The 25241-nt window shown below is 37.1% G+C and overlaps 1 long non-coding RNA gene across 1 annotated transcript in view; it reads right to left on the reverse strand.

Moving 5' to 3' along the window:
• Positions 1-25241, reverse strand: part of LOC118355544 (uncharacterized) — a 125114-nt gene continuing 99873 nt past the window's right edge. Inside the window, exon 4 of the long non-coding RNA XR_007412288.1 lies at positions 1-1117. This is a non-coding gene — a long non-coding RNA (uncharacterized LOC118355544). The remainder of the gene's footprint in view (positions 1118-25241) is intronic.

The raw sequence follows: 25241 nt of genomic DNA on the forward strand, positions 1-25241 counted from the left end.
TAAAGGGAAATAATTTAGACATTGGTACAATTGGGAAAAAAATCTATAATTACAATTAATACCAAACTGATTTGTTTATTCCTCAAAGTCAAGATGAGTTTCAATCTTGTTAACCATAGAAGACAGTTTATTATCTCATCTAGAAAAGATATTTTCATTTGTCACAGGTCTACAATACAAACAATACAGAACATATAATTGGGTATTATTATTGCCACCACTATTAAAATTGTGTTTAAAATGCCTTTTATAGATTATTTCTATCACAATTACAACTTAATTTTTTGTTTAAAAATATAAAAAGAACATTTCATGAGTTTTATAAGCTTTACATGATGCTGGAAATCCTTTATTTATTAAAACTGGTAGGTGGCAAGGATATAGTTCAGAAATGAGGATACAATTGCAACCAAAATGTATAAAATGAGAATTTTCAATGGATGGGAAAAACATTTTTAAATTAACCTTCTCTGAAATGCAGTATGAATTTTTCTTGATCATAGGACTTTATGAATGATTCATAATAACCTTATAAAACATAGAGAAAGATAATGGTTTTCCTCAATTATCACCAGGTGTCAAAATCCTGAAATCCCAATCTCCAGGCAAAACAGCATGTATATTGGAATTACCAGATTAACTATATGCACATTCTGCCCTGTGAAAGAATAGGGTTCACAAGCAGCTGTCCTAGCAATCATCCTTCATAAGCAGGAGAGAAAAAAGAAAAACCAAACCGAACAATAACAAAAAAAAAACCTGATTCAAAAAAGGTCAATTAAGATACCCTACAGAAAAAAAAAAAAAAAAAAAAAAAAAAAAAGCTTAATTTTGGTTTGAGAGACCCCTCTTCCAGACAGATAATTCAAAATGCTCTGCCCATATTGGTTTTCTCCCCTTAATTTCTTGTTCTTAGCTTTCCTCTCTTTGATTGCCCCCCATCTCAGAAGGTAGTAGAGGTGGCAGCAGAAGCACAGTGAATAATGTCCACAACAGCATGATCTAAGGTCCATGTGCCCCTCACTTCAAAGACCAGGTCAGTCCATTTCCTTGACAGTCACCTCTTCTAGAGCTTCTGTAGGATGGCTATTAGCCTGCCTCCTGGCAGAGGTCAACTCTAAGAAAAAAGGGCAACAAGGAGAGTTGAAAATAAGAGGAAAGGCCTTCAAAGTAAGTGAGCATCAATCTTTTACAGAGTATCTTTTTGTTAGCTTATCAGGACATTTTTGCCTCACTGAGGTAGAGCCTACATGCTATTAAAGTCAACAATATCCCACCTTTCTTCTCTCGTGCTCCATGTACCTCCTGGCATATATTTTCTTTGTGTTTCCCTAAGAGCTTTATTATATAGCTGGGGCAGAAAGAAACATTTGCTTTACAAAATGGCACCAGGTTGGTGGGGGGACAGGAAGAACAATTGGGAAAGAGGAAAGAATAAAAAGACCACTGGGAACAAGTGAGGGATTTTTTAATGAGATCAGTTAAAATCATAGCCAAAGGGTTCACATCAGGAACTGTTTAAGAGAGGAACTGTTTATTGAGGCCCTGATAATAAAATAATAAAATAAAATAAAATAAATAAAATAAAATAAAATAAATAAAATAAAATAAATAATAAAATAAAATATAAAAAATATAAAATAAAATAAAATAAAATAAAATAAAAAAAATAAAATAAAATAAAATAAAATAAAATAAAAAGAATGTGACACTCAGCAGAAAAGAAGTTAGAATTCTCACTTCAACACGGAACCTAGGGATTCTCTGGCATGCTAAGGATACCACTCCGGACATGGATGTTGGCATTATGATAATGAGCACTGTCAATGGGAAGCCCACACCAAATGGCAAACTGGATTATAGGTTTTTGAGGGTCTCATAGTGGGCATTAGGAGGAAGCTTATAGGGAGCTGCTGTTCAGTAAGCACTCTACCTACCATAATTTGGTTATTAAAAGTTAGTATGTAACCATATTCCATGGTCAGAGGTCATGTTATACCTACTGCATGTGCATTTATTTCCCAACTGACACAACAAAGCATCATCTGGCATACTAATGCCATTTTGTAATATTGAATGTATTTTTTCTGTATTCATTCTGGGCTGCACCTTTTAAAATCTTCATAATTTAGTTAAAATTCCTCTCTTCTAAGATGAACTCTAGGGTTTTCTAAAGTGATAGTGATGCAAAAATAATAAGCATAGTAAGGTCACTTTCTGAAAAAGTTTCAGCACTTGTCCAACTCCAATTAGAAGGCAAGGGTAACATTGTGAAGTAAAGCCACAACCATTATCTAGGTAACAAAACAGAAGCCTTCAAATGCCCAGTGAAGAATCAAGAGCAATAGCCAAGGGCAGTAACTGAAAGAGGCAAATGAGCACAGAAGAGTCAGGCCAGGGACACCTGGGTGGCTCAATCAGTTAAGCATCCAACTCTTACTTTTGGCTTAGGTCACAACCTCAGGATTTTGAGATAGAGCCCCATATTCAACCCCACACTGGGCATGTTGAAACCTGCTTAAGATTCTCTCTCTCAAAAAAAAAAAAAAAAAAAAAAGATTCTCTCTCTCTCTCTCTCTCCCTCTGCCTCTGTCTGTGCCCCCTCCCAACCACACACATAGCACTCTTCTTCAGATGAAAAAAACATCAGACCAGTCCAATCTTTTTTTTTTTAAAGATTTTATTTATTTATTCATGAGATACAGAGAGAGAGAGAGAGAGAGAGAGAGAGAGAGGCAGAGACAGAGGCAGAGGGAGAAGCAAGCTCTGTCCAGGGAGCCTGATGTGGGACTTGATCCCAGGACTCCAGGATCACGCCCTGGGCCAAAGGCAGGCGCTAAACCACTGAGCCACCCAGGGATCCCCAGACCAGTCCAATCTAATTCCAGAGGACAGAACCTTATAACCCACATAGTTGTTGAGAATATACTTTATCAGATACCTCCTGGAATGACAGGAAGCCATTGCCTTTTACCTAAAATTTTGTGCCTCCTGACCCTTATGACTGAGAACTGTATATACCTATGCCCAATTTAATGAGGATGTGGCTTACTACATAATATAAAGGTTCATTGACTCAAATATAAAACCCATCAAGGAAATATAACTAGGTAATGATTATCAGCTGAGACGCTTGAATCCCTAAGATGAGCAGCCATTATTCTCTAAAACAATGAAATATAACACTTACAATTCTAGAAGGTAGACCAGATCACAATCTTCGTTTTGTGGGCACTAGGCAGTATTTGTGAAACAGGAGCCAGCAGCTCCTGATTCCACTGATTAGCAGCAGATGCTCTCAGTAAAAAGCACAAGATCATCCTCAGGGCAAAACTTAATCAGTAATGATACATACAACCAAATATCAAAGGAAAAGCAGGGGATCAAGCTAAAGATAGAAAGAAAGCACCTGGCACAACTGGTTTTGTTGATCCAGCTCTGCAAGGAGGGTCACTCACCTCCATGAGAGTTCCTTGACCTCTGGGAACCAGAGGCAACACAATTTTGCCTAGAATTGACACTGGCATTATATTTTTTTAGGTGACCTCACAAATTATGACAGCCAAAACTAGGTGAACTGAATGCACAAATTTTTCATTTTTAAAGTATATCCAAAATAAAAAATAAAAAAAATAAGGTATATCCAAACAAATTTGTAGAGATTAAAAATAAATTCAAATAAGTTATCTGGGATCAGGGTACCTGCGTGGCTCAGTTGATTAAGGATCTGCCTTCAGCTCAGGTCATGATACCAGAGTCCTGGGATAGAGCCCCGGCATTGGGCTATCTGCTCAGCAGAGAGATTGCTTCTCCTTCTCCCTTTGCCCCTGCCCCTGCCTCCTGCTTGTGTGCTTACATGTGTGTTCTCTCTTGCTCTCACTCTCACTTTCACTCTTTCTCTCTTTCTCTCTCTCTCTCTCTCCCCCTCCAATAAATAAAATCTTTTGAAAAAAATAAAAGTTAAAAAAATAAATTGTTTTAAAAAAGAAATCATCTGGGATCTATTGAAAAAGAAAAATTGCACCAGCCAGTTAAACAGTCAAGGAAGGTTTTATTCAAGACTATTGCAATAGGGAAGAGAGACTGGTCTCAACTCTACTGAAATAAGGCAGGGGTGAGCTAAAGGAAAAGCCCCAGAGGATGGAGAATATTAGTCCCAGAGGATATTAGATGGAGCCATTGGTTTGCTAATTACTGCTTATGGAAGTTAGGCTCCTATACTCGTGGAGACAGGAGACAGGAAGACGGGGGCCCTATGTTTCTCACATGTCAAAAGAATGGGGAAAACATTCCAGAACTACAGAAGATTTACATCTCAACAGGGAAGAGAAAGAATTTACAATAACAAGTTTCCTCACGTAAATGTTCTAAGAAAAGGGAGGTCACCAGTCTATTGTCAAAAAGAAGCTTGTCCAAAGTTTAGTCAAGCGGAGAGGAATATTACCATTTTGGTCACTATGTCCAACCTTGGAAAGTACATGCTGTAAACTATCTGTATCTGGTTCAATAAAGATGCCCCTCTGCCCTTTTCCCTAGTTTAGTCCCATAATTCTATTTTGCAGGTTAATTGCTTCAGTGAATGATTATTCTAAAGGCAAACAGCAATCACACTAAAATCCTCTTTGCAAATGTTGTTTTTCACTTACTACTTAAATCCTCCTTAGGGACTTGCTGTTACCCAAACACACATTTGATATTTAAACTGAGAATACTTTCCCATTTGGGTTAATCTTTCAAGAGGAGAAGATTCCAAATTTAATTGTCCACAATGACTATGGGAAAATCCTTTATTCAAAGGATTCCACTATATGTAGGAAGCTTGTGACTCAGCTGGCATCTCAACTTAAAACTCTTAATAAATATTTCCCTTCCTTCATGTGTGTATCAGTCACCTGTCACTCAATGGGACTAGAGAACAGGAATGAAAGATTTCTGACAACTGTTCTAACAAAAACATAATGAAATTCTTCTGATGAATCTCATTTTAACAGGTCATGGCATCAGACTGACGGGTCCAGCAATTCATTTGATTACTGGAGCTTTGCAGGGGAAAATGAGGTCTGAGAAAACCAGCTGATAAAAAAGCACAGCAAAGGTCGAACAAATCAGAAAAAATGATCAGCCTAATGAGCCACAAAATTATTTATTTGCTTGTAAAAAAGAAATTAGACATAGTTCATCATACATAACCAATACCTTAGCTGATAGAACACATGATTGCTTAAACAAAAAGAAGCAGAATAGGGGGATTCAGGTGTACAGCTTCTCTAGGGGATTATTGGATTTTTAGCAATCTGAAAACCCTAGAGACATACTCAGAGCCAAAATAATTAGGAAACCATTGTTGATTGAATTCAATATCTTGTCTGACGGGGTTTCTATTCAGTATCTTGTCTGATGGGGTTTCTAGGTTGTTAAGGTAGTTACTGCACAAAGGGAGGATGGAAACACTGAATCCTAGTTCATTTTGTTACTTGGTTTCTCTTCATTCATGCTCATTGGGATGTGCCTAAGCTTACCTTGCTATTTCAGCCTTCTGCTTTCAGGATAATCAAAAATGGGATAATCCCATTTTTTTTAACCTAAAATAAACTACTTTGATGATGGTCATTAAAGATCTGCTTATTTTTCGTGGCTTGCTTTAATCTTAAAGTATTTATTGCATATTTCTTGACCTTCTTGTGTGGATTAACAATGAGGCTCTTATTCTGTTTTTTATGGACAGACCATCAGTGTTCTATATATAGGATATTAATATTCCATATCCCATTGTTTACCCTTAGAACAAGAGAGTACACATTCCTACTCCTTTGTCCACAGATCAAATATGGTACAGATGTGAGATCTAGCTTTATAGAGCTCAGTGAAGAGTTGTTTGCCTTCTCTTCAATGTGATGCTTAGCCCATATTTCAGTCCAACACCCTTCAAAATTGTCATTATTGAAGTATAGTTAACATACAATATTAGATTCATTTCAGGTTCTCAGCATAGTGATTCAACAATTCTATACAATAAGCAATGCTCACCACAATAAGTGCAGTTACCACCTATCACAATACAACATTATTACAATATTAACTACATTCTCTATGCGTTTCTCTTTATTTCCATGGCTTATTTATTTTACAACTGGAAGTTTGTACATCTTAATCCCCTTTACTTATTTTGCTCATCCTCCTACCCCTCTCCCCTCTGCCAACTACCAGTTTGACATTTTAATTTGGCATTGTAAGCAAGTATCTTTTTTTTCACATAATTACAAGTGGATATAATTCTCCAAAATAGTATGACATGCATTGTAAGTGACCAAAGACATAGTAAGAATTTACACTATACAGGCAAAAAGACCTTCAATGCACATCATTAAAACAAAAATAGGCAGAGTTCTAAATTTTTTCACTTTTTATTTTGAAATAATTATAAAGTCTCAGGGAGTTGTAAAATTAATACCTAGAATTCTTGTACTCTTAACCTAGTTTCCCCTAATAGTGACATCTTATACAATTGTAGTATAGTATCAAAACGAAGAAATAATTGACATTGGTAAAATATTGTTAACTAGACTACAAACTACACTATACGATTCATTTTCACCACTCTACATGCAAGTATTTTTATGTGTTTGTGTATGGTGCTATGCAATTTTATCTCACATACAGATCTGTGAAACCACTACCACAAACTCTTTCACGCTACTCATTTATATTTGTGCTACTCACCCACCCGATCCCAACCCTGTCCCTATCCCCTGATAACCATTAATTTGTTCTACACATCTATAGTTTTATTGTTTTACAAATGTTATATAAATGCAATCATATAGTATGTAACCTTTTGAGATCTTTTCACTAAGAAAAATGTTCATGAGATCTGTTCAGATTGTTGCACATATCAATAGTTTATTCCTTTTATTGCTGAGTAGTATTACATTTTATGAATGCTTCAGAGTTTAATTATTCAACCACTGAAGGACATTTGGATTGTTTCTAGGTTTTACTATTAAAAATAAAGCTGCTATGAACACTTGTTCATATTCTTTTGTGTGAACATAGGTTTTCATTTCCCTGGGACAATTGCCTAAGAGTACAATTATTATTTCATATGGTCAGTGCATGTTTAGCTTTATAACAAATTTATATTTTCTGGAATGTCTGTGCCATCTTACATTCCCACCAGCAAAATATGAGAGATTTAGTTTTTCTGCATTATCACCATTTGGTATTTTTTATTTTAGCTATTCTAATAGATGTATAATGATATCTTACTGTGGTCAGACTGGATTTTTATACACTATGTTCCCATTAATAAATTACTGCCTTCTACATTTTACCCAGCATTCACCATTATTGATACATGTTATATCCCTAAGCCTTTAGTTTTCCCCTACCCAACCTTCTCTGACCTAATACATAATTTTACTCAGTAACTATCTGTAAAACTGCCTTTAATTTTGTAATCTTTAATCACATCTCCAAAATATCGTAAAACTAGCTACATAAATGGAATTGGCTTGCATTTAAAATGAGCAAGTAAAGTTTAAGTGCCCAAAGAATACATCGAGCATTTACCTTATGGGTATGATTGTTTTTAAGGAAGTATTTACCGGCTTTAAGGTAAAGAGAATGCATGTAGGGGCAGTTTCCCTTAGACTAGTAGCCACAGATACTATGTCCTATCAGAAAAGTGAGGATTATTATGTTATAGGAGAGAGTAAGGAATGGAACTGATTTTATTTGTCCAGTCTAAAGACAAATGAGAATATGACATCCAGCTGTGGTAAAATTAAACCAGAAACTAAGATTTTATTCTCATGGCTCCTGAGAAACCTAGGAAATCAAACACCTGCTGTGCTGCCAGAGGAGCCTTTCTGGGTATGTATGGCATTTCCATAATGGGTACTTGAATTAACACTATAGGTCTTAAATGAAAAGGCTATTTAGTACAATCTGCCCATTTGTTATACTGTCTTAACAATGTACCATATATATATATATATATATATATAATTGAATATTACCCAGTCATTAGAAACGACAAATACCCACCATTTGCTTCAATGTGGATGGAACTGGAGGGTATTATGCTGTGTGAAGTAAGTCAATCGGAGAAAGACAAACATTATATGGTCTCATTCGTTTGGGGAATATAAAAATAGTGAAAGGGAATAAAAGGAAAAGGAGAGAAAATGAGTGGGAAATATCAGTGAGGGTGACAGAACATGAGACTCCTAACTCTGGGAAATGAACAAGGGGTAGTGGAAGCGGAGGTGGGTGGGGGGATGGGGTGACTGGGTGACAGGCATTGAGGAGGGAACTCAAATATACAAACACAAAAAAATGTACCACCATGTGATCAGTGATCAGTGAGGTTGAAGAACAATTTCTATTTGCAAAAGTAATTTAAATACTGAAGATGTCATCCACTTTCCACATCCTCATCACATGCTTTTCTAATATTCAACACACTGCTCCAAACCCAAGTAAAATTCATACAGTAAAATATTCTTTACAAATCTGTGCTGAAATTTCTGAAAGGTATATTGTTTGTGATGGGTGGGGAAGGAGGATGAACTCATCAATATTGGTTTTAAATCAGAGAAGTAATGAATCTCTTGCTGAGCTCCACTCTAGCAGAATTACAAAGAAAAAAAGACTGGACTGTATCATGAAGATGATAATGGTAGATACCATTTCAAATTGGAAACAACAAAAAGAAAGATTTATAGATTTAAAAAAATAACTGAATTAAAATGCCTACACCTAAGAGAAATCTTCAGTCTATGAGTTAATATCTGCTTTTCTAAGAATGGAGCTCAAAACTTGGCAATATGGATTGCCAATGTTTAGTTTGCTATATAACATACAACAATATCTCACTTGAAACTTGATACTCAAGATCAATTTAAACAGATAATAAAAAAAAATTTTGTTATTTTTAAAATTGTGTGTTTGTATATGTATGTGTGTACTCATTACTGATCTCATAACCAATCTCAAGTCTCACTTGACACATAACATCTGGTAGTTAGGAATTTGATGAAATTGTATCATCCTGTATCACTACATTATAAACAAGCAAGAGAAGATTTTCGAAGAACCTAAGGAACATAATGGCTATAGAAAGAAATGCAAGGTAGGAATGGGAGACTGGACGATAGTCTCAAAGAAATAGCAAGGAAAATATGTGTCCTTAAAGAAAATAAGATCTTTTCTCCAGTATTATAAAATACCCTGATCTCAAGATGATAGACTCCAAAGGTGTCATATGGTGCCATAGTAACAGCAATCAATCTCAGCCATCTCACTGTTATCAGAATACCACCAGGCCCAAGCTAGGATCTTCTGAATAAAATGTAATGGTTATAAAGAGACCAAATTAAAAATTAGAGCTTAGTCTGACTCATTTACATTTTAATACAAATTCTAAAGAGAGACTTTTAGAGGTACATATTCTAAGGCATTCAATTGCAAGAATAAAAGGTGATTTGAGAAATGACAACTTCCCTGAAGTACAAATTTAGGGAAACTAACATACAAAATTTTTGAGAGAGAGAGAGAGCACATGAGCAGGGGAAAGGGGCATAGAGAGAGGGAGAGAATCCTAAGCAGGCTCCACACCCAGCACAGAGCCCAATATGGGGCTCAATCTCACAACCCTGAAATCATGACCTGAGCCTAAATCAAGAGTCAGATATTAAACCAACTGAGCCACCAGGTGTCCCTAACATGTGTGATTTTGTTCTGAATTTTGTAAAGACTGGAAAATTTCCTTCAATGGCTTGAATTCTACTATTTATGTGTCTGTGACAGTATAACACTATTTCCATCATTATTCTTCAAGAAGTTCACTAGAAATTTGAGGGTAAGGATAGATCTATATAGATATTCAAGACCCAAATGGCTCTCACTGTTCACTGACAGTGAACTTGAGATATACAGTATCACTAGGAACCTGTCTTGTGCACATTGCATTATATCTCCTGATAACTCTGAGAACAGAGTATTCAGGATATCTATTTCTGATTTGTTTAGGGGTTTTGTGGTGTGTGCAGAGGGATTCAATGTGATCATATGCTCACACACATTCAAGTGAGAATTTACGCTATTTCTATATTGTTTGTTAATCTGAAGTGATGAGCTTCTATTTGACTTAAAAGGTTTTTTCCACATAATTATCCCAAACCATAAGAGGCATGTTAACCTTTAAATTCAAAATGTTGAGAGACGAATAATGGAAACTTGTATTACAAGATAATGGCCGATAAGGCAAGTAGAACAGCTTGCAATTAATGTAATTTTTCACCCCACTCAGATAAGATGTTAAGAATAGAATTAAGAGAACCATAAAATTGTTATGATGATGACTTTATTAGAAAATAAAAATGGCATTATGGTGATATTTAAAGCATTATCATAGAAGACCATTTTATTGCAAATATACATGCCCCTATAGGCATTGTTCTTTTAGCTGTCCTAGGCTATTGCTCAGTCAAACTAATAAGTCTGAACTGTTTTCTAATTCCTGTGTAAAGATGAAGGTATTGGAAACTTATCATGAATACTAAAAGAGAAATATATGCACTAGGGAAAATGCACCTGTGCATTGCTATTCTCTGTCTGACTCTCTAACTGCCACCATTAATATTTTTTGTGTTTCTCACAGCTGTCAGAATGTGCTAGCTTCTGCTTTATTCTCAGAGCCTAAACACATCTTTTCAGGCTACATGGTTTGCATGCTAATATGTTCAAGCAAGGCATATTCTTCACTCCAATTTTTATCTTATCAAAGGCAGGACAAGGATTTTAAATGCTACAACCATTCATACTAATTAGAAGAACTATTTAATGGCCAGCCTTAGCTTTCTCAAAGACTAAGGCATAAATAAGAAATAGATCTCACAATTAAACAGATAGCAATAGTACAGAAAAATTTTAGATGTTCACATTTATTTTTTGTTTTAAATCCAACTGGGTACTATTTTCAAGTAATCAGAAAATCAGATGATACAACATTTACACAAGATATGATCATAGAGGTTCCAAGCCAAATGCTACTCTAGAGATCATTTAGAACAACTACCTAATTTCACAAATGAGGAAATTTGGAAGAAGTCAAAAGTCCCACCCAAAGTCACACTGTGAGTTAATGGCAGAGTCAGGGCTTAAAATCATACTCTTTTGTCTCTCAGCCATACAATATAAGTTAAGATCAAATAGGAAAAAAATGTAAATCATTTTAGAAATTAAAGCACAAAAAATATATTTTTAAATTGCCTTACTTGTTCTATACAAAATCTCTATTTTGTGATTTAATCAGGTCACAATGATTAAATTTTCTTCCTTACAAGTGTTTTCCTTGAGCTTTTTGATCGGAAGTCATCACTTTATCTCTGCGAGATCCTACAGCAAAAGTTTTAACATTTATCCCATCAGAAGACCTGTAAGTGGTCAATGTTCTACTTCTTAAAATATCATTCTATCTTGGAGTGGCCCTTTGCCACTTAATTTCAAATACTGATGATTGCAATACTAACAGATGGATGGCTTTCTATACGTAATTTCTCAGGAGATATAACCTTACTCAATTAATATGTGGAATATTAATTAGCTCACCATTATTTAAATCCTTTGGCTCACTTGGAAGCTTATAGCCTACTCATAGACCATCTAGGTTAAGTACAAACTTGGATTTCAAAATGCATTGACCAAAAAAATGCATTGATCTCTACAGTCTTGAAATGCAAATTAATTTTTTTTAAGATTTATTTATTTTGGGGGGAGGGGCAGAGAGACAGAGAGAGAATCTCAAGAAGACTCTCTGCTGATCATGAAGTTAGGCATGGGGCTTGATCCCAGGACTCTGAGCTCATGACCTGAGCAAAAATCAAGAGTTGGATGCTTAAGTGACTGAGCAACCCAGGTACCCTGAAATGCAAATTAGGTAAAGATCAAACCTGAAGGACTCACTGAACATGACTGCTGTTTTAATCATGTAGAAGAGTCTACATATAAATGAGAAGGAAACATATAAAGTAAAGCTGTTTTGAAAAGGATTCCTAGGGGTGCCTGGGTGGTGCAAGTATCCAACTCTTGATTTCAGCTCAGGTCATGATCTCAGGGTTGTAAGATCTACTGGAAGTGGGGTTCTGCCCTTAGCATAGTGTCTGCTTGAAGATTCTTTCCCTTTACCCCTCCTCCCATACATCTTCATGCACATGCACGCTCTCTCTCAAATAAATAAATCTTAAAAAAAAAAAGGGGGGTTTCCTAAAGAATGTTCAAGTTAGTGATTTTCTAAGTAGAATATGCTAAGTTGATTATTAGTAAGATTGACTGTATATGTAAAAGTTTTGTGAAGTGAATAGGCCAACTGTATACTATTTACCTACCACTGAAAACATTTGCAATAATGTGCGTGGAAAAACTTTGGAACAAGCTAAACAAACTAACTACATTTAAAAAATAAAAATAATAAAAATAAAAATAAAAAATAAAAGAGTGATGAGAGTTTGTGAATTTTCTACAAGATATGAGAAAAATTCATAAGTATTATTAATGAAATTTTTTCAGTTATACAGACAAATAGGGTGATTCTCTCAGATTAAAGTGGTTATTAATTTCTCATATCTTGTGTTAAGTGGAAATTTAGAAGGTTCAGTAGAAGCAAAAAAAGATTTCCAACATTAGTAAGTTAGTGACATATCCTCAGAAAGATGTCACTAATTCATTACATTGAACCACTTGGAGTTATATACAAAACATACAAATGTACTAGGGAAAAATAAAGCCTGAGAAAAAAGTGAAAAAAAGAGGAAGGACCCACAATAAGTAAAATACACACTGGGTAATTGGCTATCATATGCTTAAATGGTGTGAAAATCAACAAATTTTGTGTATGCCTTTTGGTCTGATCCCTGTGAGTTATGAAAGAAAGTAGAATTTTCACTTCCATTTTACAGGAAACTTGGAGAAAGAGAAGAGGTATAATTTTCCTGTGTTGAGACTAAATTGTGTTGTCAGATACCAAGCTTCTAAGGACAGAATAAAAATATCTATTAAGCTCTTTGCAACACATATTGACTCATATAATTCCTGCTTTTTATGGTCAATACACAATAAAAATCAACATACTTTCCTCTGTTTTGACTGAGGAAAAAAGGACAATGAGTAAATGTCTTCAATTTGGAAGAGATCCATGACCTATAAATTCATAGTGCTTTTGTACATTAACCTCTCCCTTTTTGATCATCAAACTAATCTTATAAAGAATCTCAGGGACACGGAAATGTCAAATGACTTAATTACTATATTATGTGTCAAGGATTATATTCTGAACCCAAAGACAAAAGGAAAAAGACTTCCGGCCCCAGTTCTGTTTTGTACTTGGGGAATAATTGTAAGGTATACACAAGTCTGTTTGCAAGTAACAAAGAATATAACCTTTAAATGAAACGGTGATTTCACAATGTGGCATTTCCTCTAAGTGATTCTGGAAATCAAGTAGTTTCAACCCATTTCATTGTATTGACTACTAAGATGAGGGCAAAAGACACAGTGAGACTTTGTTAGCTTATAACAATATGTTCTCCCTCCAAAAAAAAAAAAAAAATGACTTGAAGAAACTTAAGATTCTATTACTGAAGTTTTACGAAAACATTTTTTCCCACATAATGGAGATAGTTTGTTGTATTATGCAGTGCACTTCATGTGTTCCCAGGTGCATATCAATGGTTCTGCTTCGTAGCACCCATATCCACATGGCAAGTGATGAAGTCTATTTCTGTTATGACTGTCACCGTTGTTTTGACTGCCTTTAACCTGCCTGGCAACTTGAGAATCCTTTTGTCAGGATCTGAACCCATAAAGAGTCCATGGTGTGGCCTTTGTTGATAAACATTTCTCACTTCTCTGACAGATATTTCCTAATGTCTTGTGCACAGTGACAGTGATCCCACAGTGACAGCTAACACTGAAAAAATTCTACAGTCCAATTTTAACTACAAGATGCGGGGGGTCTGGAGGGATAAATGTGGAAAAAGACACAGAAAACCTAGGTGAATTGAAATGAAGTTCATAGGATACAATGCAAACTCCTTCCAGGAATATTCGAGAGTACCTAGTTATGTACATCCTTGCCACCATTAGGTATTCTGCTATTCTAAAATCTTTGTCAACTGAATTAATTAAAAATCATATCTAGCTGTAATTTACAGTTTTCTTATTTAATAGTTTAATATCTTAATTTATCACTTTTGTCATTTATTTGTTCACTCTCTGCCTATTTTCCTACTTAGGACATTATCTCTGTTTTGTTGAATTGCAAGAGTATCTTATATACAGAATATCAATTCTAAACTTAAGAATAAATTAAGGACTAATATCTCTTTGATTTCAAATATCTGCAACAGGAGGGAGAAAATGTTACTCATTAAAATTCCCAAGGAGTTTATAGGAGAGTTGTATATTTCTCTGTAGTCTGTACATGAAGAAAGGGTTGCTTTGGAGCTTGGACTTCTAGACATTTGAGGCATAGAGTAGGCATGAGAAGGATAGTGGAAAGTTATGGGTATGTGATGTGATTAGAAGCAATCTAAACATCCAGCAACAGAAGACTGTATAATATAATCCACCTAATGAGATGCTATGCACTTGTGGTAAGCAGCTCCACAAATAGCCCCCAGTAATACCCAGCCTTGGCATTCTTTCCCTTGTTACCAACTTCTCCCCATGATTGTTGGCTAGACATACTGATTTGCTTCTAACCACCAGAATATGGCAGATGAGATGGAATACGACCTCCGAGACTGGGCTACTAAGAGAATGGCTTCTGTCTTGGTCGCCTTTTCTTGCTCTCTCACTTCCTCTGTTAGGAGCCAGCTACTGTGAGATGCTCTATGGAGAAGCCCACATGGCAAGGAACTAAGGACAGACTCCAGAGAACCACCAGTGAGGAACTGAGTCCAGTGGCCTGCAAGGAACACAAGCCCGCCAGCAGGAATGTATGTGAGCTCACTAGCAAATCCTGCCCCAGTAAGCCTTGAGTTTTTTTCTTTTTTAATTGAAGTATATAGTTGGTGCTACCACAAATTGGTTGGCTTAAACAACAGATATGTATTGTTTCACAGTTCTGAAGGCTAGAAGTCTGAAATCAAGGTGTTGATGGCATTGGTTCCTTCTTTAATTTTTTTTTAGTATAGTTGACACACAATGTTACATTAGTTTCAGTTGCACAACACAGTGATTAGACAACTCTATAAATTAAGCCATGCTCACCACAATGTACTAGCCTTTAAGAGCCTTGAGATTTCTGTAGGCCTTACCTTACATAAATGTTTATTGCTTTAAGCTACCAAGTTCTGGGGTAATTTGCAATGCAATAATAGATAACTAATACAATAGCCATTAAAAATGATAATATAGATATGTGGTATGAAGGAAGTTAGGAGTATGGGTATATATATATATATATATATATATATATATATATATCCTGTAATACATGTTTCTGTACACATATTTTGTTATATATATGATTGATAAAAAGTGGAATTACGTCGGTATAAATTTGGAGTCATTTTGGCTGATATGCAAGTTTCCCTAGGTAAGTAGAAACAGAATAGAAGGGGTAGACTTCTAAGCATTATCAGGAAAGGAAAAGCCATTTACTCAAAAGCTGCATTGACAGCAAGAGCCCCTTGGTCTATATTTTAAGAAAATTTAAAACAAGTGCCTGAGAATATGAAATATGCAAAAAAAGCTATTTATTATGGCATGATTTATAAAATTTATAATAAGAAAAGATTGCAAACAACCCAAATTCCATCAGTATAAGACTGATTAAATAAACTATGGTATGCCCATCAATGGAGTACTATGCAACTATGCAACTATAAAAAGAACTGATGATTCTTTCAGTATACTAATGTAGAGTGGTCTCCAAGATTTAGCTATTAAGTGAAATATAGCAAGGAGCATAATAGTAAGCCGTATATGTAATAAAGGAGAAATATCAATAGCCATACATATTTACTAATATTTTCAAAAATAAACTATAGACATTATCCAAAAACTAATTTAAAATACTACAACCAAATCAAATTTGTAGATTTTCCTTAAATTTTGATTCAAAGAAAGCAAATATAAAAAGATTTTTTTAACTGGAAAAACTTGACCACAGATTTGATATTACATATTAAAGAGTTTTGGTCAATTTTGTTAGGTGTGATGACGGCATAATGCTTTACAGGTTGTCTTCATCCAACAGAAATATATACCAAGTTATTAACAAGTAACATGTTACAATGTCAGGATTTGCTCCAAAATATTTCAGTGAGGGGGAAAGGGGAAGTGAAGGGTAGCACTAGGAAAACAGAAACAACAGGATTAGAAAAATAATGATATCTGTTGAAGCTAGCTTTTAGCTATATTATTTTATTTACTTATAGGTGTGCTTAAAAAATTCCATAATAAAAAGTTGAAAAATATATAAATACATTTTATTTTTTTTAATTTTGCATTTATCTATTTGATAGAGAGAGAAAGAGGGGGCACAAGGAGGCAGAGTGGCAGACAGAGAAAGGAGCAGACTCCCCACTGAGCAGGGAAGCCCAATATGGGACTCAATCCCAGGGTCTGAGACAAAGGCAGACGCCCAACTAACTGAGCCACCCAGGTACCCCAGATAAATAAACTTTAAAAGAGTTTGTTCACAGACTTTCTGTCTTAAGTCAGCTCAGATTGCCATAACAAAATACTATCCACTGGGTGACTTAACACAAATTTATTTTCTCACAGCTCTGGAAGCTACAAATCCAAGATCAAGGTGTCAGTGTGGTCAGTTCCTGGTGAGGACCATCTTCCTAGCTTTTAGATGACCAGCCTCTCACTGTGTCCTCACATGGCATAGAGATAGAAAGCAAACTCTCTGGTGTCTCTTCTTATAAATACACTAATTCTATCATGAGGGCTGCATCCTAGTGACCTCATTTAAACCTAATTATCTTCCAAAGGCCCTATCTCCACATACCATCATATAGAGGGTTAAGGCTTCAATATATAATTTTGGGAGGACAAAATTTGATCCCTAGCACCTTCCTACTCAGAGGGGCATATGCCCAGACAGGCACAGCTCTCGGTTCAGTTTCACTGGCATCCAGGCCTACCTTGAAGGTAAACCCACTGCCTCAGAGCTCCGTTTCCACCTGTATTGTACATACTCCTGCTCAGCATACTCCTTCCAGATCTAATTAAAGGGTTAATGCACTGCCACTGTATTGTATTGTTCTTGCTTTTATATATATATATATCTGACATGTCATGCTGTAGTCATGCTGAATTGTCTGCCTGACAGCCCAACTTATCTCCCCAGGTACCAATGATTGTTTTTGCAAGTGCTCTGCTTACAGATTTGCTTGGATTTTTAATATTCTTCCCTAAACTTATTTTTCAATTAAGCCCTGTCACTTTTAGTGTGCAGTTTTGCCAAATACAGGGTTTTTCAGGAACACATACATTGCATTATGCCAGAAATGCTTGTAAATGCAAAAATGCACAGAAAAGAGCAAGTTGGCAAATAGTTTTTATATAGCATGATTCAATTTTTGTAAAATATACATATATATACACAGAAAAAAAAGATGTTTAGCTATTTATACGTATTTTCTGATTTTTTTGCATGTATATTATGGGTTCATAAATGATGAATTTTTTTTAAGATTTTATTTATTTATTTATTCATGAGAGACACAGAGAGGAGAGAGAGAGAGGCAGAGACACAGGCAGAGGGAGAAGCAGGCTCCATGCAAGAAGCCCGACGTGGGACTCAATCCCAGGTCTCCAAGATCATGCCCTGGTCTAAAGATGGCGCTAAATCGCTGAACCACCGGGGCTGCCAGATAAGAGTTTTTAAACTAAAAAACAATTGATAGCTCAGAGTCTGACCATTTAAATAACTAGAAAGGGCACATTCAAGGGCTAAAAGATGGAGATAGAATAATTCTGTAATCACCTATGGCTTAGAGAAGTCTCAATATTCCATTCTGAGTGTCTCTGGAAGATACCTTTTCACTAACCCCACACTAGCAAAAGTTAAACTATCCTTTGCCAGGGTGAAGAGCAGAGTGGGCTAAGAGTGGGCATTGATTATTCTGAATCTTTTTTTTTTCTTTTTGACAAAGACTACTAAGAAGCCAGAAATTTGAAAAAATTATCAAGACATTATCTTAAACTGAAAGATGGCCAAAAAAAAAAAAAAAACCTCATTTGTGTAAAAAAAAAAAAAAAAAAAAAGAAGACACCTTTTACTCTGATAGTCAACGTAAATATAGCACCTCCACAATATTTCTTGACATACATAAAACTGTTTCACTTTGGACATGAAATAGAGGGTTTAAGAACTTAATGAAGTTCTGAAGCTAGTAGGAATAGAGCAGGGATTCCATCCTAAATGAATTTAAAATTTATTATTAAATAAGTTTTAAAATTTATTTCAGAGAAAAATCACACCTAGTAGTATGGATCATATTATTTTATAAACAATTTATTTTCTCACAATTGGACTACCTGCAGGAGTTTAGAAACTACCAGTTACCTTTTTTATATTAAATTAATCCCTAATAATTCATTCAGTTTTATGATTCTGATCATGACCATACATAAACATTTAACCAGGAGATTAATAGTAGATTAATTTTTTATTATCTTTGTCCCAGAATTGGAAGAAATCCACTTGCTAAAAGGCACACAGTAAGCCGGAGCCCAGGTTCCAATCTTCTCCTGATAATGGGCATTGCTGCAATGCCTCCCTTCCCAGTCTCTACACAGGAGCCCCTAGGACACAACACACACAGAAGTGGTCTGTCTTCGGATCTGTCCCTCTCCTTCTACCTTCTCACTGTACTCTAAATTCAGTTAGCACTTCTGGCCATACAAATTATGCCATTAGTCTAATCATTACATTTTTAAATTCAGTTTGAATATTTTTACTTCTGATATCAAATAGATCTTAAACAAGGTCTGATATGACATTGCAAAGGTAACACAATGAGGATCTCACAAAATCTCACTTTTTTAAAAATCCTTTCTAGCTCCTTTCACTTTCCATCTTCTGAAATACCAATTTTCATAATGTGTAACCCTATGAATCTTGAGAAACTCCAATGGCTGCACACTAATTTGCTGTAGCTGCTGAATCTTTTTCTCTTCTTTTGATTCTACCCCACATACTTTCCCTTTATGGTTGACCCTTGCACTTCTCCTTGCTGCCCACCCTGCCTTCTCTTCAGGTCTTGAGCTTTCAGGAGAATTAAGGGACACTAGCAACACTAAAACTATATATAGCACATATATCCCACAACTAGAGAAGAACGATCAGTAACATCCTTAATGGAAGCCTGTAAGTCCTCCCGTCATCTAATGCTTTCTGAATTATCCCCCCAATAGTCAATTATGGTAAAGATAGTTTTTATATTGAATGTTATTATGTTCTGATATTTTAAAAATTAGGAATACTGACATAAATGATAACTCTTGTAATTGCAAAATCCCATTTCCCTGGCAGACCGTCTAGGATACTGGTGTTCATTGTATTGATTTAAAAGCATGCATATGCAACAACAGAGCTGACCTCCATCTCCCATAGAGTCTATTGTGTGTCAGATGCCAAAGTAGCCAAAGAGGCTTTACACAAAAGCCAAAAGATATTTAACTTTTTAAAAAATATCCCTGAGCAAGAAAAAAAAATGGAATTAGATCACTTTAGCACCTCCTTCTTGTATCCTTATTTCCCATGATGTTGGCTGTTTCCCTACTTTCTGGGTTCATCCTGAACCATACTATGGGTCAATCATTCAGCTTTCCACATTTTCAGGTGACTATTTTCAACCCTGGCTGTCCCTGTAATCCTATCTCTTGGCTCTCAGCCTTAACCTGATGCCCATTTTGTGTGCTCTGGTTCTGACCATGTTTGAACAACCAGCCTTGAGTAGTAAGGGCATCCAACTGGACACACAGGAAGCTGCCTAATTACTAGACCTCTAGGAATATTATTAGATATAGTCATATTAAGATCTTATTAAAGAAAAGAATATTTTGACATCTGTTAGAAGGTAATGAAGGCTTTCTTTATTCAGAAAGACAAATCAGGCTCAACAGTGAATACAGTAAAGATAGCTGAGAATGTGTAGCTAAGGAGCAGAGCTGGGGTGGGGAGGATTGTCAGTGGATCGAAAATTACTAAAAGAAGGCTGCAAGGGTAGGGGGATTATTGATAAAACAATTTCATAGAATTCTTGCTGAAGGCAGATTAGAGTAATGATATACTGAAGGTGAAGGATGAGCAATTTGATTTTATATCAAAGGTGATCAGATATCAAGAGTAGGGGGTTCTCTCTAAACTGACTTAGCAAGATACTTGCTAAAACTGGACTTGGCAAGCAGAAGAGGCTTCCAAGGACAAGGACTATTCAGAAAGAGGGCTCAAAGGAGCCAATCTATCGTTCAACCAAAGAGAGTCTTTGTCATCCCACATCAGCATTTATAAACAAAAGAAAGAAGTTAACACACTTTTAAGAACTGTTTGATTGTGGCACTGTGTCAATACATGGTACTTTGTAGGGACGCCTGGGTGGCTCAGCAGTTGAGCATCTGCCTTTGGCCCAGGGTGTGATCCCAGGATCCAGGATTGAGTCCCACATCAGGCTTCTTGCGGGGAGCCTGCTTCTCCCTCGGCCTGTGTCTCTGTCTCTGTCTCTCTCTCTCTCTTTCTGTGTGTCTCTCATGAATAAATAAGTAAAAATCTCTAATATATATATATATATATGCTACTTTGTATCTTAATTAATCATAATTAATTAATAAAATAAGGAAGTTGCCCTTATCCTCATCTAACATATGAAAAAACCGAGGCTCTAAGAAATTAAATAATACCCTGGCATCAGAAGACCTGGATTAGGGGCACCTGGGTAGCTTAGTAGTTGAGCATCTGAGCTTAGTAGTTGAGCATCTGCCTTTGGCTTGGGTCATGATCCCAGAGACCCAGGATCAAGTCCCATACGGAGCCTGCTTCTTCTCTGCCTATGCCTCTGCCTCTCTCTATGTGTCTCTTATGAATAAATAAAATCTTAAAAAAAAAAAGAAGACCTTGATTAGATGTTGGCTTTTTCCTATAACCTTTCACCATCTCTACTGACTTTAAGCAAGCTACATAATCTCTCTGTTGCAGTTGATGTGCAATATGAAGATAATATACTTTCCTTCCAGGTCTTTTATCGACTATTATTTTTTTAGGGATGAGTCGAGAATCTCTCAAATTCTATTTCTAGATTCATATCTCTGTCTACTAAATAGATGCTCCTGAAAATTGATGTCCAAACTGAACTCATTATCTTGCTTCAAAATACCTGTTCTGCTTCCTAAATTCTTAATATCATTAAATGATAGCTATGTAATTTTCCAAGCTAGAAACATCAGAGTTATAGTCAACTCTAGGCAGTCATGACTTCCATAACCAAACACACATACCTCCATAAGTATATACCTAATCCTAAGAGAAAATATCCCAAACTCACCTTCTTGATTAGTTCCTTAGGGCCACTTTCATTCATGTCCTCATCATGTTACCTGGGCTACAACAACAGTCACCTGGTGGCCTCCTTACCAATAATTGTTATCTGCCCCAATCTGTCCTCTTAGTTGTCATTACCCTCATATCTGTTAAAACTAAATCTGGTTATGGGGCTCCTGGGTGGCTCAGTCATATAAGCACTCTTGATTTCAGTTCAGGTCACGATCTTAGGGTTGTGCAATTAAGCCCTGCATCAACCTCTGTGCTGGGCATGGAGCCTGCTTGAGATTCTCTCCCTCCCTCTGCCCCTCCCCCACACAAAAAACAACAAAATACCTGAATCAAACCATATCACTGTGCTGCTTAAAAGTTCTATTAGCCCTTTACTGTCTACAAGTGAAACCCAAAGTCTCTCAATAGGCATACTAGGATCTTCACGGTCAGCTTCAGCTTCTTGCCAAGCATCACCTCCAACAGCCACTCCCCACCTAGTATCTATTCAGGGAATTCTCCCTCTGTATAACCTGTTCCCTCTCTGGAATGCCCATCCTCTAATTTTGCACCTGATACAATGCCGTCAAGATCCAAGTCAACCATCATTGTCCTTCATGAATTCCTTTGGCATCACCTCCTCCTCCCTCTAGACACCACAGTGCTTTGTTCATACACCTCTAGCATACTGCTTAATCATAAAGGATGTTAATATCTCATACATCTGTTTTTCCACCCAACTAGAAACTTCTTAAATGCAACAACCATGTGTGAGTCACACTTACATCCTGAGCCTTAATTTAAATTATCATTATATATACATTTCTTAAGCCACAAAATTATATAAAATAACCCTTTGTCTATAATTTGAAATTTAAAAAATAAAGACAACTATTTTTCTTTTTTTTTTAAGATTTTATTTATTTATTTATTTATTTATTTGAGAGAAAGAGAGAACATGAGCAGGGGAGGGCAGAGGCAGAGGGAGAAGCAGGCTTCCCACTGAGCAGGGAGCCAGTATCCTGGGGCCAGGATCATGACAAAAGCCGAAGGCAGACACTTCACTGACTGAGACACCCAGTTACGCTCAGACAACTATTTTTAAATTGTGTGTTAATTCGAAGTTAGTAAGACTGGGCTGCCTGGGTGGCACAGCAGTTTGCCGCCTGCCTTCGGCCCAGGACATGATCCTGGAGTCCTGGGATGGAGTCCCACATCAGGCTCTCTGCACGGAGCCTGCTTTTCCCTCTGCTTGTGTCTCTGCCTCTCTGTCTCTCTGTATCTCTGTCTCTGTCTCTCTCTCTCTCTTTGTCTGTCTCTCACAAATAAATATATGAAATCTTTAAAAAAAAAAAAAAAGTAAGATTCTCATTCCTTTAAAATTAAGGAAAACCAGGGTACAAAAACTTTTCCCCTAGGATTAAAACATATTGTTCAATTATAAAGTACATTTTAAAAATTAAATTGTATTGCTTCTTTAGGGATTTGATTTATTTCATTCCATTTACAATTTTTATACCATGTATGATAGGCCACCTATAGTCATTTCTTAAGTACTTGCTAGAATAAAAGAAATTTAGGGGTGGGGCAAACTGGCGGAGGAGGAGAGTCCTCAACTCACCCAGCCCCACCCACTTACCTAGATAACTTTCAAACCATCCTGAACACCTCTGAACCAAACCTGAGATTTAAAGAGAGAACAACTGGAACGCTACAGAAAGAAGGGTTTTTGCTTCTAATAAGGTAGGAAGGCAGAAAAAAAAGATAAAAAGACTCCAGTGGGGTAGGGGCCCCTGCGAGGAACCAGGCTAAGGGGGACGGTGAGAACCTCGGGGACAGCAGAGCCCAGCCCCAGAGAAGCGGGAACTTTAAAAATCCGCACCGGATTCTTCCCGGAGGGAAAGGCGCTCAGCAGGGAACTCGGGCAGGATCCCAGGAGGGACAGTGGAGCCTCCAGGTTCCCGGGGTCACTAACAAAAGTGTGCCTGGGGGAAAGCGCACCGCAGCTGATCTCGGTAAAGGGCTGGAGCGCCCCCGGGGGGCCTCGGGGAGAAGCTGGTGGGTCAGGTGGGGGCTCCGGGCGAGGGGGCTGCGCCCTGCTGCCTTCGGGAGCTGCACCCTGGGAGCAATTCCAGCAGCGCAGGCCCGGGAGCCCAGGGCGCGGGGGGACACAGCTCAGGATCCTGTGCTCCCCCCGGGACAGGTGGAGGTGGGGAGCACACAGGACAGCGAGGATGCTCCTGCCACCGGCCGCCCCGAGCTGTGCAGGTCAACGTCCTCTGCCCCCGGAGCATCCAGGCCTGTGTGGACTGGGAGACTGTGGTAGTTACTGGGGGAGCTGACTCCAGAGCTGGAGAGCTGGCCGCTACCAGTGGTGTTCCTCCGGGTGTCGCCCTGTGCCTGAGAGGAGCGGGGCCCCCAAGGGACAGGGGCCTCACGGGGTCAACAGCTCCCACTGAGCCCAGCACCTGGCGGGGGGGGGGAGGCAGCTCCCCCAGGTGCACACACCTGAGAGTCAGCACAGCAGGCCCCTCCCCCAGAAGACCAGCTGGAAGGACAGGGGAAGAGCAAGTTCTCGACCTAGCAGCGATAGAAGCTCCAGGGGAAGCCCAGGGATTTATACTCTATAGAACTAGATGGTACCCCTCCTACTTTTTTCCCTTTTACCAGTACAGCTCATTTTTATATCAGACTAAAAATTTCCAATATTTTTTTCTCTTTTCCCACCTTAACTACAATATTTTAGCACCTCTTCATTTTTAAGTGTCTTCCTTTTTGACTTTCATATTTCTATAATTATAGGTCCTAGATATATTTTCAACTTCTAGATTCCCTTCAATATACTCAATTTAATTTTGGGAGATATATGGTTTTTTGTTTTGTGGGGTTTTTTTTGTTTTCTCTGCCTCGTTTTGTTCTACAGTAGCGGAAGTTAATACCTTCTAAAACATGACCAGCATGCACCCAGAACCAAGTGGTTCTAAGTAACCATATCGTGCTGGTTCATTCTTTGAGATTATATTCTCTCTTCATTCCCATTGTGCCCCCCTCTTTTATCTTATGTTTTGATGGTCAGTGTTGGGGCTTTCTACAAGTATTGCTGGTTTATATAAATTTGGGACTGAGCATCTTCTAACATACAGAACGTAATATACTCAGAACCAAGAGGATCACCCTCTAGAACCCCTCAGGTAGACTACATTCTCCCTCCACTACAACTTCATCACCACCACCATCTCCCAGTACCTTCCCCACTATTTTTTCTCTCTTTTCTTTTTCTTTTTTATTTTCCTCTTTACTTTTGCTTTTTTTCTCTTCTTTTTTTTCTTTTTTCATCTTTTTCTTCTTTGGGATTTTTGGCCTTTTATTTTTTTACTACTTTTTTTAAAAAATTTGTTTTTCACTTTAATGGCCCTTTTGTTTTATTTCATTCTGATCTTTGTTTTAATTTTCTGATCCCTGACCTCGTCAGAATCATCTAGGCTGAAATTTACTTAGGTCATGGTTGATATTCGTGACTCAGCCCACTCATACAGCCACTCTGCACTGAGCAAAATGACTAGAAGGAAGAATTAACCAAAAAAGAAAGAATCAGAAACTACTCTGCCACAACATTACAGAATATGGCTTACAATATGATGTCAGAAAGCCAATTCAGAAGCACAATTATAAAGCTACTGGTGGCTCT

Source organism: Canis lupus, chromosome 8, assembly GCF_003254725.2.
Source record: "Canis lupus dingo isolate Sandy chromosome 8, ASM325472v2, whole genome shotgun sequence".
Taxonomy (NCBI): domain Eukaryota; kingdom Metazoa; phylum Chordata; class Mammalia; order Carnivora; family Canidae; genus Canis; species Canis lupus.